At 36.2% G+C, this 12,486-nt stretch overlaps 1 protein-coding gene across 2 annotated transcripts in view; it reads left to right on the top strand.

The window, feature by feature from the left end:
• EYA1 (EYA transcriptional coactivator and phosphatase 1) overlaps positions 1–12,486 on the top strand; it is a 322,481-nt gene that overhangs the window by 172,346 nt on the left and 137,649 nt on the right. The window lies entirely within an intron of this gene.

Raw genomic sequence — 12,486 nt, 5'->3', positions numbered from 1 at the left:
ATTTGACTTATGAACCAGTATTCACCCTTACTTAGGGACTGCATGTTACCAGGTTATTATAACATTACACAGACTGGTTTTATTTCACATAGATGCATATGTATGCATAGTATACATGTGTATGTGTGCATGATAAATTTAAGCTTTGAGTGTGTTTTTTCTTCTTGTTGATCGTTCTCCACAGCACAGTATCAATTTGCAATTGTTTTGCTCTATGAGCCATGAAAATTTGGATTATTTCCTTTATTTTACTTTCCCTTTGTTACTGAATATAACCAAATTTGTTTCAAGGCAACATTAGACTGGATTGTCTCTAAATATCAATAAAATAATTTGTGTGCCTAATGTTTTTGTGGCTTTGACCATTGAAATATAAAGAAGTAAAAAAATACTTATTGTTTACAAATATACGACCTTACTTGGAAGATAACATGAAATTCATTTACTTTCTTAAAGATTAAGTATATACTTCAAACATAGTACTGTTACAATGATTTTTGTGTAATTAATACATATGAATATTTATGTAAATTTTATGTAAGTAGGAATGCCTACTTTAATCCATATATACCTAAGTCTAAACATACAGGTAAAGCTATTTGTATGTATCATTAGCTGTTGTGCACGTTTATTTAGGTACTATACATATTTTTAAAACTTCATAGAAGGGTATGTTACATATTGCATTGTATTTATTTCTACTTTAGCCTATTGAAATATTCCTTCTTCACAGGTGATATTTTTGCTTATTTATTCCTTACTAAGCCTTAGGACCTTGATGAACTTAGAACATAAGTTTCACTAGAAGTTTGATGAATTATCTACATTAGAATTCCATCCATAAACAAAACCCTTAACCATCATTTTTCAATCACCATGATGATCTTTTATCATAGTTCTTAAAAACAACAACAACAAAACCCCTAAATGCCATAAAATTGTTTGTTTGGTGCAATATTCCAGTATGTGTGAGGGAAGCCTTTTGAAACTGATAATGATATGAAATTTCTAGTAATGGATACAATATAAAATCAGTTGTTTCTGATAGGAGATAACTTTTACAGCCTCAGTGATTGTTTTTACATGTAAGTAGTCTGTATTTTCCTTTTTGAGTAAATACCTTCATTTATGGAAAATGGTCCCTGTCAAAAGTAGAAACTTTGCTGACCTAGCAAAAACAAATCTCTGCAAAAGGTTCCTTTACATGTGAAACTCTTTTCTGCCCATTTCGATAGGCAATCAAAAAGAAATTTCAGTTATGTATAGGAAAGTCATTCTAGCGTTTAGGAAGATTCTATAGAGCAGATAAAATAAAAGCCAGCAGTCCTTTTTTTCTCTCCTTTGGAATTTGGCTTCAGGTGTGAGCATGGCAGCTGCTGCAGTGTGTACTGGACCGGGTGTGTGCACAGACACACAGACCACTGCAGGGCCCTGGACCGGTAGGACCCATGCCAGTGTCAGCGTGCAGGGCGGCCGCTGAGGGCAGCATCAGGGGACCAGAGGTGGAAACCTGTAACAGTCATTCTCATCACTGTGAAGTCCAAATAAGACAATCATTTAAAGTAACTTAAAAAAAAAAAGAAGCTTTAAGTATGTTAAATTGTTTTGATTTATAGAACAGACCAATACAGATTGGTAGGAGTAATTATGAAATTATGAGTTAATTTTCTTATATATGAAGAAATGAAATAGGGGTAAGATGTTTTCATTTTGTCATCGTTTTACTGGCAAATCATCTCCTACAAAAGAAGAGCCAGGCAATATTGAAACAGAGTATGTGTTGGAGACTGCCCCCTTGGATGGCTTTGTGTGAATGATGCGTGGTTTGCTTTTTAAGGGCATGTGAAATGATACTATTTCTGAATATTTATATTTCATAGCTTGATGTCATGTTTGTATTCAGTAATATGTACTTGATCAGATTTTTGCGTAACTAAAATAAATCCAAAGTAAGAAAATGTTTTAGATAACTGTGTAATCTGCTGAACCATCAATTTGGAAAATACTTAGAAATTATTTCTCTCCTAAAAAAAAAAAAAAAACCTCTTATCTTATGGCTTAGAGATGGATTTTTTTAGACCTATTTCAGACAGGTACCCAGTTACCTCACTCTGTTTTCGGGCATTCTTCACTGGTATACTTTGCAAAGGTTATAGTAGTTAGAAAGTGAAGTGAGAAGATATCGGTATAAATTATCCAAAGAATACATGAAATTTTAGTCAGTCGACTGGGGCATCAGTTTTACTTTAGTGTACAGTTTGAGAACATGGACCCAAACTTTCTTCACCATCTATGCTACATGTCTGTTCGGATGCAAACGATTATCAGAAAGTTCTGGGTTATTATTAAGTTTGTGAATCAATTTATCATGCTACTTACATGTTCCATAAGGCATTTGTGTCTTTTCTCTCAGTCACCACTAGAGGAGTTCAGCTTAAAAATTAGTGACTTCACAGTGGCTGACAAGCTTTCCTGGAATAGAATCATTATAGATTTTCCTATTCCTTCTTTGAAATCTTATTTATTTTGAAACCAGCAGTATTTACCAATGAATTAGAGGAATGAAAAAAACAAGAAATCCCTTAACTTTTCAAAGAGTGTTTAAAATATCAATCACCTCCCCTAAGTCCATAACAAGTATTTCTAGCTATCCCCGCCGTGATGGATATGTAAGTGACTTTATTGCAGCCTAGTTGCAATGAGTCTCCTTAATTAGGTCAACAAAGCTTCCATTGAGTTTACATAGTCGTTGGCCCTTCACCCACTTAGATAGGTTGTCTTCTCTCACCAGAGCCATTTTTTATTTCCTGCAACCACTTGTTCCTATCATGAGGCTAAGAAAACATGAAAAATCTCCTGTATCAAAAACCATAACTTCATCTGAAGAACAAACAAGAAGGGAATGGAGTGGAGAGGCAGAGAATATTAAGTTTCTTCTTAAGTTGGCTGCCAAATTATCATAAGACTCAGTGTTTGTAGGTTCTGTCCTCACAGGCTAGTGCCTATTTTCATGGTTCATCTAAGGGATAAAGACAGAAAGACACTGTGCTGCAGCCTCAGACATTGTGCTTTTCTCCTTCCTAGTTGAAATGTTCTTTAGTGAGATTCGTTGTTTGAATGTTTCAGATTTCAAAAGTTTCAACTCTTCATATTTGTATATTCTATTCCAACCTCTCTGAATTGTTATTGTTGCAGTGAACTGTGGGTTTCACCCAGTTTATAAATCTTTGAACTAGAAAACATAAAGAGGCAAAAGTACAAAATAGCATAAATGAATGCTTGACTTGCATTCAGAAAAGCACTGTTAGAAGTGATATGTTTCCAGATGAGTTAATAAATATTTTAGATTACTGTTCAACAATTAAAGCTTGACCTGGAGAGACTGATGGAATGGTTATGGAAACATCAGTGGTGGCTTTTCTTTTAACTGTTTTCTTCTAGTCTTTTCATCTTCCGGGACAGAATGGAAGAGGAATTTCTTATTAGATTAGTAAAACATAATTTTTAAGACATAGGCTCTTGGGTGGTGATACTCCTATTAGATAAATATGAGCGTCGGACCTGAGAGGATTTCCACTGTGTAGGTATACGTTCCGGCCTCTCTTTGGTAGAGGCTGCGTGTTGACGCTTGTGTTGTGTAAGTGTGAGACGTAGTTGGGAAACATTTCTTCAGAAGGACCTGGGGCTCAAGCAGTAAAAGGATTTTTATTTACGTACCTAATTAAGGCCTTGTTTGCAAAGCAGTGATTCTTTCCATCTTTGTTTTTTCTGGTTGTCTTAAATCCACGGGAGCATAAGATTGGTCAGTTCATATATTGCTAGTGTGAGTGTTTATTTTTGGTTGTCTGGGGGTGAGGAGTGGCGAAGGGCAAAAAAGAGGTGTGAGCAAGCAGAACTAAAAGCTCTCATTCTCAGTTTTCTTGATTGTAAATTCAGAGGCAAACTCAAGAAGAGGCTAAACTTGTCTTAGAGCAGAGGAATTTGTCTTGAAGGGACATAAAACCAGATGCAGTTGGAATCTTCACTACAAATAGGGTTTCAGGAATTCTGATGGTAATTCAGATAGTAATTTTGAATTGGTATATCAGATTTCCCAGATGATAAGAGATGCAATCTTGGATTAGGTGGCTAAATTTTCTGCATTTTAAGACTGATTTAGTTGTGTATTTCATATTTTAGGCTGATAGGTTAATTCAATTTTACAAATTTCTATTATCAGAAGTTATTTTAAAGTTGCTTTATCCTTTCTACAAAGCTTAGAATGCAAACAAATTGTCAATATCTTGAATTTGTTTTCCTCAGTGTAATTTTAATTTCGTAAAATACAGTTATATCCAACTAGAGTATTTTTAAGAACTCTTACTTATGAAAAATATGTAAACTGGAGTGAGTGTGTATAACATTATGGTTTGAGGCTACATTTTAAAAGCTATATTTATATATTTGTGGTCAAATTATCTGTTGTCAGTAGAAAAAACGGTAATCTAATTTTATTGTTGTTTACATTCTGCACATGATTTAGTTTCTGGAAGATGAAGGGACATTGTGAGTAAAGGAGTTTCTAAGTGACAGTTTTAGAGTCTGTCTGTAGCCACAGAATTGGCCTCTTTTGAATTGTTCTTTAGCAAAAGCTGTGAAAGGATGAAAAAAATAATTTGTTAAGATTTAATATTTGCGTATACAGTGTATGAGAATAATTTTCACATGCCTGTTGGTAGTTAATGAAAGTAATAGCTAATTTTTAAGAATAACTTATCATTAGTCACTAAGCTGACCATTCTCTATGATTCATTTCATTAGTCTTCAGAAAATCCTTTGAGATCGCCAACATAGTGGTTGAGACACTGGGTTTGAATCCCAGCTCCGTTTGCTGGCTGTGTGAGCTCAGGTGCGTTAACTTCTGTGTGGCTTAGTCTCCTCATCTGTACAGTGGGGATAACAGCAGGTCTTACATCAGGCTTGCTGTGAGGATGACAAGTAAAACTTGAAACACACTAGGAACTTACTAAGTGCTCTATGAATTTCTAGACCATATGTAAATAATAGCCCCTTCTAGAGTACCATTATTGTTTCATGTACAAGAAAACTGAGCCTTGGAAAGTTAAATGCCAAGTTGAAAGACACATGATTTGTAATTGGTACCACTGGTATCTGACCTGGTATTTGAATCAAGTTCTGTTTGAGTCCAGAGCCTGGGTTTTCAAATCACTGTATCACTCTAGGGAGAGAATACATGATTCCACCATCTGCCAATACCTTTTCTAATACCTTTGTACTAAACATCGGTACCTCCACTGTCCTCATGACTGGAGAACGCTATTCTCTAGCAAACAGCAGAGCTGTAAAAGGACCAATGGCAAAGGCTTTGATGACAAAAGGACTTCATGATAAGGACAACTCCCCAGGGTAGTCATACCCTGGTTTTTAAGTTCTTTTGTGCACGAGTGTGTGAGATTTCTTCCTTGTGTCGTGCGCACATAGCATATTGCATCAATAGGTTAACTTCTAGGGGATTGTCTCTTACTAGTTTTCATTTTCAAAGCTTTAGACTTAATTATAATTCCACCAGCCGTCCATCTATGTTAAGCCTCTCTGGGATCAAACAGAGTTGGGAAGTCATCTCTGCTTTTCATTATAATAGTCGTTATTATATGCACATTTGGATTGAAGCAGTGTTACTGTGAAATTTTAAAAGTGGTTGCAGTTTTGCTACTGCTTAGAGTAAGTCTTTTTGGCCTCAGAAAATATTTTGAAGTGGGTGATAAATTTGGTCACATTTCTCTTGACTTTAAGAGCCAGGTTATAGTAACCAAGCAGAACTCAAAGAAGAAGCTTAAATGGCATTTGTTGGGGGCTCCATAGGAAGAGCAGTTACCAAAGCCATGAGTTGGGAACATGCGTGCTACATTCTAGGAACAGGAGGAGAGAGAATGACAGGGAGTGGAAGAGGTCAAGTGGGAGGAATAAAGGGGTGGCATGTGTAGGGCTTGCAGGTTGGCAAACATACTCTAGCCAATTATATATCACTAACTGTATCTTTCATAGTAAGAATAGGAACTCTAATACTGCCTGAAACTAGGCTCAGAGTTTCTAGAGGGCCAGGCTTCTTGATAAACTAATGACTCAATGTAGACAGTTTTCATCTACTCCCAATATCTAATAGTTCAGAGAATTACAGCTCTGGGGCACCTCTCCCCTAGCTGGGCCAGAACTTTCATTGGAACAGAAATATGTATAACTTCCTAAGGACATCCTGTCTCTGGGAGAAACTTTGGTTTCCCCCAGAGGGATGTGCAAACCTTTAGTGAGTGCTAGTATTTAGGCCAATCCTTATCCCTTTGGTCATGAATTCCCTGATTTAAGTAATTCCTAATTTCTTAGGATGCCCAAGGATGTTTTGGGGTGAGCAATATATAGGTAAAAGTGGTGTGTGTGTGTGTGTGTGTGCTTATTCTCACCTTGCTTACTTGGAATAAGGTCCAAGAATAATTCATTCTCTTCTTTTTGCCTCCAAACTTACAATATAATAGAAAGAATATATACATAATTGCAAATTTTCTATTTTTCCCTTTTCACTTTGGGTAGGAAAAAGTCATCTGTCACGTAGCCATCCTCAAAGACTGCTAAATATTGCCTTTACTAAAAGAGAACATAAATTTTGAGAAGCTAGTCAAGGGTTTACGTTAAGCTTTAAGACGCCCAAGTAGTTTATAACTAAAAGCTTACTATGATTATGTACAAGGTAGTTTGCTGGTTTTACAGGTTTTTCAGTTCTATTTCATGCCTCCAATATCCCATTACACTGAGAAAGGTGGGTGAACTCTACCAAACACATTCCAAGGATGTATTTTAAAGTGCTCCCTGCAATACACAACAGAGACATTTTTTTCTTTCATAAAATTAATCTAAATCAAAATCTAAAATATCTTCCTGTTTTATCACTGCATCTATTACTGATAAGGGGAATTTTGTGCCGGGAGAATACTCTTTTAGCAAAATAAGGATTATGAGCTGAATAGACTGAGTTCTTACTATCTATTTAAGCATGTCTTTTATTCCCTCCACCTACCTTATTTTATTTTATCCTAAAAAAAGTTAGGGTAGCTTTTCTGCACCTCATTTTAAAGAGTTTAAGTGATTAGTCTATGCTTCCACAGCATATTATCTGTGTTGGAAAAGAGATTCAAAGGCATGTCAGGCTAATTTTAAAGCCTGCATCCTTTACACTCAAAAAAAAAGGACTTCCTAATAGCCTAAAAACTTAGCACTTACTGAAATACTTAACCTGCCTTAAGAAGTTTTTATGTTACTTTATCTAAGATTATTACCCATTGAAGGAACTACAGCTTCCATTTATATGTGTATTTCACCTAGTAGAGGCTCAAGGGTCCCAAAGGCAGGGATAAGTCTATTCACTATCGTGTCCTTAGCAGCTGGCAGAAGGCTTGGCACTGATTAAACAGTCAACAAATATTTGTTATTGCATATTACTAAGTAAATAATGCAGGTGAATGATTCCAAGAGAAGGCTCACTAATTTTATTTACAAAGCATTAACAGATTCAATAAGTAGCTAAAGCCCATTTTGCAAATTTTTGAAAATGATCATTGCACAGACCAATTCCTACAGTAGCCATAGGCCATCCATCCAGAGAACATCCGCAGTCAACATTGCTGCTGAGTTTGAATTTGCTCCATAGTAACTGACTTGCATTTGATATGTACTAATTAACTGTTTCATAAATGGAAACTTCAACTTGGACTCAGTATTATTTAGCAACGATGAATTAACTTACACATAGTCCAAGAAACAGCTGAATGATAAAAAGATCAAGCAGTTAGCACACTTAGGTTTAGTATCCTTACATAGATGGTAAGGAGTCATGATTGGAGGTCAACATTTTTAAGGTGGGGAAAAATTGCAGGAGCAAGGATGTATACACACTGCAGTGAAAAGAAGATACATATCATATAAGAATATATATCGTACTATATATCCACTATTTCCTTGTTAATTCAAGAAATAGTTATTAAGTGATTGTGTCTAGAAATTTACCAAATACCATTCTTGCCAAGGAGAAGTTCATGGTCTACTGTGATTTGCAGACCAATAATCAGATGACCACCATACTTGATGTTCAGGGCTGTATTCTCCAGAGGAGGAGGGACGCCTAATCATGACTGAGGTGATCGAGGGATAGTTTCTGCACACTGGTAACACTTAAACTGAATCTTGAAGGAGAGGTAGAAAACCACTGGATGCCAAGCCAGAAAGGCAGAAAGGGAGGCCATGGATTATTCATCTGTAGCAAAGCCATCCCTAATCCCGGGGGCTGTGTGTGTGTGTGTGTGTGTGTGTGTGTGTGTGTGTGTGTATGTATGTGTATGTGTATGTGTGTGTGGTGAGAGACATGGCAGACAGATGATGAACGGCCTTATGTACCAGGTCCAGGAGTTTGGATTCAATCCTGAAGGAACTGGGTGACCTGAAGGCTTGCAAACAGGAGAGTGATGTGATAGAGTCTGTGTCTTGGAAATACACTTAGGTAGTACTTTGAAACTCTATTCAACAGGTGGTAGGTGGGGAGAAAAGACTCCAGGTGAGAAGTTATGAGGGCATTTTTATCTAAAATCATGTACTTATTTATATATTTTTATTTCTTTCAGCACAAATTTCTATCTGATACTTGCCTTAAGGAAAGCAGAGAATGGATAATATTAAAAATATATCAGAGCAGTATTGCATGATCGTGAGAGGGTGGATTTTGCAATCAGACTAACCTGGGCTTAAAAAATGTCAGTTTAGCTATTTACTAACAATGTAACTGACATGTGGGTTTTGAGAGACACCAGAGAAGGTGGTTGGGGGAAGGCTCGGAAGCCAGGATACTAGCCTTGCCCTTACCAGTTAGCAAGTGTGATGCCCTTTAGCTCTGCTTCCTGGTCTGTAAAATGAAGAGAATAATAGTACTGACCTGTAGGGGTGTGAGGATAGTTAAATGAGTAGGTAAAGCACTTACAACAGTCTGACTCCTAGGAAATACTTAATATCCATTGGCTGTTTTTGTTGTTATTGCTTTATCATATATGATCTCTGAGCCTCTGCTTTCCCCACTGTAGAATGAGGGTTGCACCTTTATCACTGGGTGTATTTCACCTAGTAGAGGCTCAAGGTTCTTCAAAGGCAGGGACAGACCTAAAATGCTAAGCACAGTCACTGCCATACTACATGCTCAAAGAATAGCAGCTATTATTAAAGAATAATACATGTTATATTTTGTTAAGCAAACATATCCACTGGGAATGGCTACTGCAGTGTTTCCATGGAAAGGGAAGATGTTTCCTTCCCTTGTGAGATCTGCACATCTCTTAATAGCCTTTGCAGGTACTCTGAGTACCTGTGGTACTCAATAAGTACTTTCTCAATTAATACACGGTGAGGGTAGGATTTAGGTCTGGGTGCTCCTGTGATTCGGTGAAGAATGGGAAAAGGTATGATCTGAGATGTAAATTTGGTAGGTTGATTACATTTTAGGCAAGTAAACCATTTTTCCAGATTGATATGATTGAGGTTATGAACCCAAGCCAGCTCATCTGCTTCCAATCTTCATACACTAGTTTATTTTACCATCCGCTAATTTGCAACATACAGTGATACACTTTTGTTCAATGCCCTGCTCTTCTGGGACTTTCCTATTACTGTGCCCTTCACTGATTGTTCAGATCTCCATCAGAGGAATGATTAAGGCTGATAAAACCCTAATTGGACAACGTTTGATTTTTCAGTCGTTTCATAAAAGGTATGGTAATCAAAGAAATTTGAAACCTAATTGTGTGACCTTAGGCTAGTTTTTAAACATCTTTAAGCTGCAGTTTCCTCATCTTTCAAACGTGACAATTATAATAAATATCTCATGATGTTGCCACGAGAAGCAAATAAGCTATTGCTTGTAAAGCGCTTAGCACAATGCCTGGCACGTGGTAAATGCTCAATGTATATAAGCTATTTTTAAAGTGACTACTCTTCCACGTGAAAATTCTATGTAAATATTGCCTACGCCATAAATCGAGACTGTTATATTGCTAACTTAATTCTTAAAATTGGAACAACCTTTTCAGACCGTTGTGCCATGTTTCCGTTCTTATAACACACTAAAAATGTTTAGATCCCACTTTGGCATCTAAATGTAGGTATCTGTTAAACATCATCAAATGGCATATTTAAGATTTGTGTGTTTCATTATATATATTAAAAGAAAAAAGGACCATAAACAAATATGAACGCTAATGATATGAGCGCTGAAGTGTTTTGGGGAACTATATTATGTCTCCAGCTTATTTTTAATGCGTGTAGAATAAGATGGTTTTATGAGGAATAGATGTGGAAAAGTAAATAGATTAAAATGTTAATGGTGAAATCCTGGTGGTAGGTTTCTGGCTGTTCACTGTATAATTCTTTCAACTTTTCAGTATGTATGAAAATTTTTGTAATAGAAGATTGGTGAAAAAAGTGAACCTCAGATTCTTAAAGTGTCCTAGGAAGGAAGCATTTATTTAGTTTTCACTGTGTACAAAGCACTCTGCCAGGTTCTAGCATATACAATGAAGTAATGACACTACCTCTGCCTTTAAAAGCTCACAGTCTGGTTGGGGAGATAAGACTTTTTAAAAATTTTGGCAAAAACTGAAAGGTCGTGTTGTGTCAATTAAATTATGAAGGCAGAGATTTCCAGTCTGTGGCTTAGAGATCCCCAGGAGTTGCAGAGCTAGTACTGAAAGTCAGCAAATTCTGTGCAAAGAGCTCTGTCCGAAGGATGAGGAAATTAATAGGTCACATACATCTTTAACTCTTTTTCACGTATGGACGTTCTGTTATGTTTATGAAAATATAAATTTTCTTGTCCGAAAATTCACAGTAGGTTTTTGTCATCAGGTACTTTCTCAATCAACAGATTAAAAATAGGCTATCATTTGGATTCTGAAATATTTTGGTGTTAGAAAGAGGGCTTCATTCTCAAGAAGGTTAGAAGCCACTGATCCAAACAAAAGTGCTCTCAGAGTTCAGAGAAAAGAGCTCTTCAGCTTGCTGAGGTCTGGCCAGGCTTCAAGAAGGAGATGGAATCTGAGCTGAGTGTTTGGGAAATGGGTAGAATTTGAATAGGTTGAGAAAGGATGGAATGCATTCTAAATGAGGGACCAATACGAACAAAGGTAGGATCGTTTGGGAGACTGGGAGGAGACCAGTTGAGCTGAAGAGGAACTGATAGTAGATAAGGTTGGAAGGATCATCTAGAGCCAAACTAGGAGGTGGAGGACCCTGAATACTAGGCTAAGGAATTTGGACTTTATCCTGGAGCCAGTAGAGAAGCCACTGAATATTTTGAGTGAGGGATTGATATGGTGCAAGTGTTTTAGGTATGAATCTGGCAGCAATTTCAAGGATAGATTGGATTGAGGGAGAGATGTGCAGCAAAATGGAGGCTCATCTGATCTGCCCAGATTTCGTGTGTCAGAAACCTGAGCTTGTGTGGCAAGAATGAGAATTACCAAAAAAAAAAAAAAAAAAAAGGAAAGTGAAATCGCAGGAGACATTTTAATGGAGCAGCCATCACTTACCAAGTATCATTTCTTTTACCAAAAAAAGTCAACTAGTCCCGACCTCTACATAAATCATTGCACAGTGCTACTCCAATATGCTATACTTCCTGTGAATAATGAGTTTTGAAACTGAATAACATTTCCTGTTGGCTATGTGTACCCTTAAGTTCAAGTTTAGTCTATGTATGTTGATTTGGTTTTCATAAGGTTGTATTGCTATTTTGTAGAGTTAATATTTTTCTACTCTCTTTTAAGAAAAAGAGGATGACTTTAAATTTTTAGAGGAATAATAATCATATTCCAGATTATGATACCTCTTTTTCCAAATGGGTATTAACCAAAGGTAGATATATACACTTTTAGATAAAGAAGAAAGAGTTGAATGGCTGCTTGTAATCTTTAATTTATTAATTCAATTATATGTCTAAAATAAGGTATATAAAATATATAAATTTAGGAATATTGCTATCTTGCACTTTCATATTTCATGTAATAATTTTATTCTCTTTACATATGCGTTTGGTATCCCTTGATGCCACTTTTTCAGTCATTTGACACCTTTTTTAAAAACATACATTTCCACTTTGGCCTCATGATTTGAGCAGTCATTAAATCTGTGAGTGATACTATCATTGAATCCAAACTATAACTTAATATTATGATGGTTATACTTTTGTCTTATAGGTTATTTGTCATCTGTACAGCATAATTGTATCTCTTTAAAGGGCTTTTTAAGGCTTACTTACAGTAATATCTAACATTTGTCTTGGGCTGATCATGCCCCACAAATTATTATTAAATCTTTGTGACTTATTTACCTATCTTTTTACTGATTCAGGAAGGGTTCTCTCTAAACATACAAAAATTCCAAAGATTGATATTCCTTTAT

This window comes from Eubalaena glacialis, chromosome 17 (assembly GCF_028564815.1).
Source record: "Eubalaena glacialis isolate mEubGla1 chromosome 17, mEubGla1.1.hap2.+ XY, whole genome shotgun sequence".
In the NCBI taxonomy this organism is placed as follows: domain Eukaryota; kingdom Metazoa; phylum Chordata; class Mammalia; order Artiodactyla; family Balaenidae; genus Eubalaena; species Eubalaena glacialis.
Note: the sequence above shows the minus strand (reverse complement) of the source record. Positions and strands in the feature narration are given on the sequence as shown.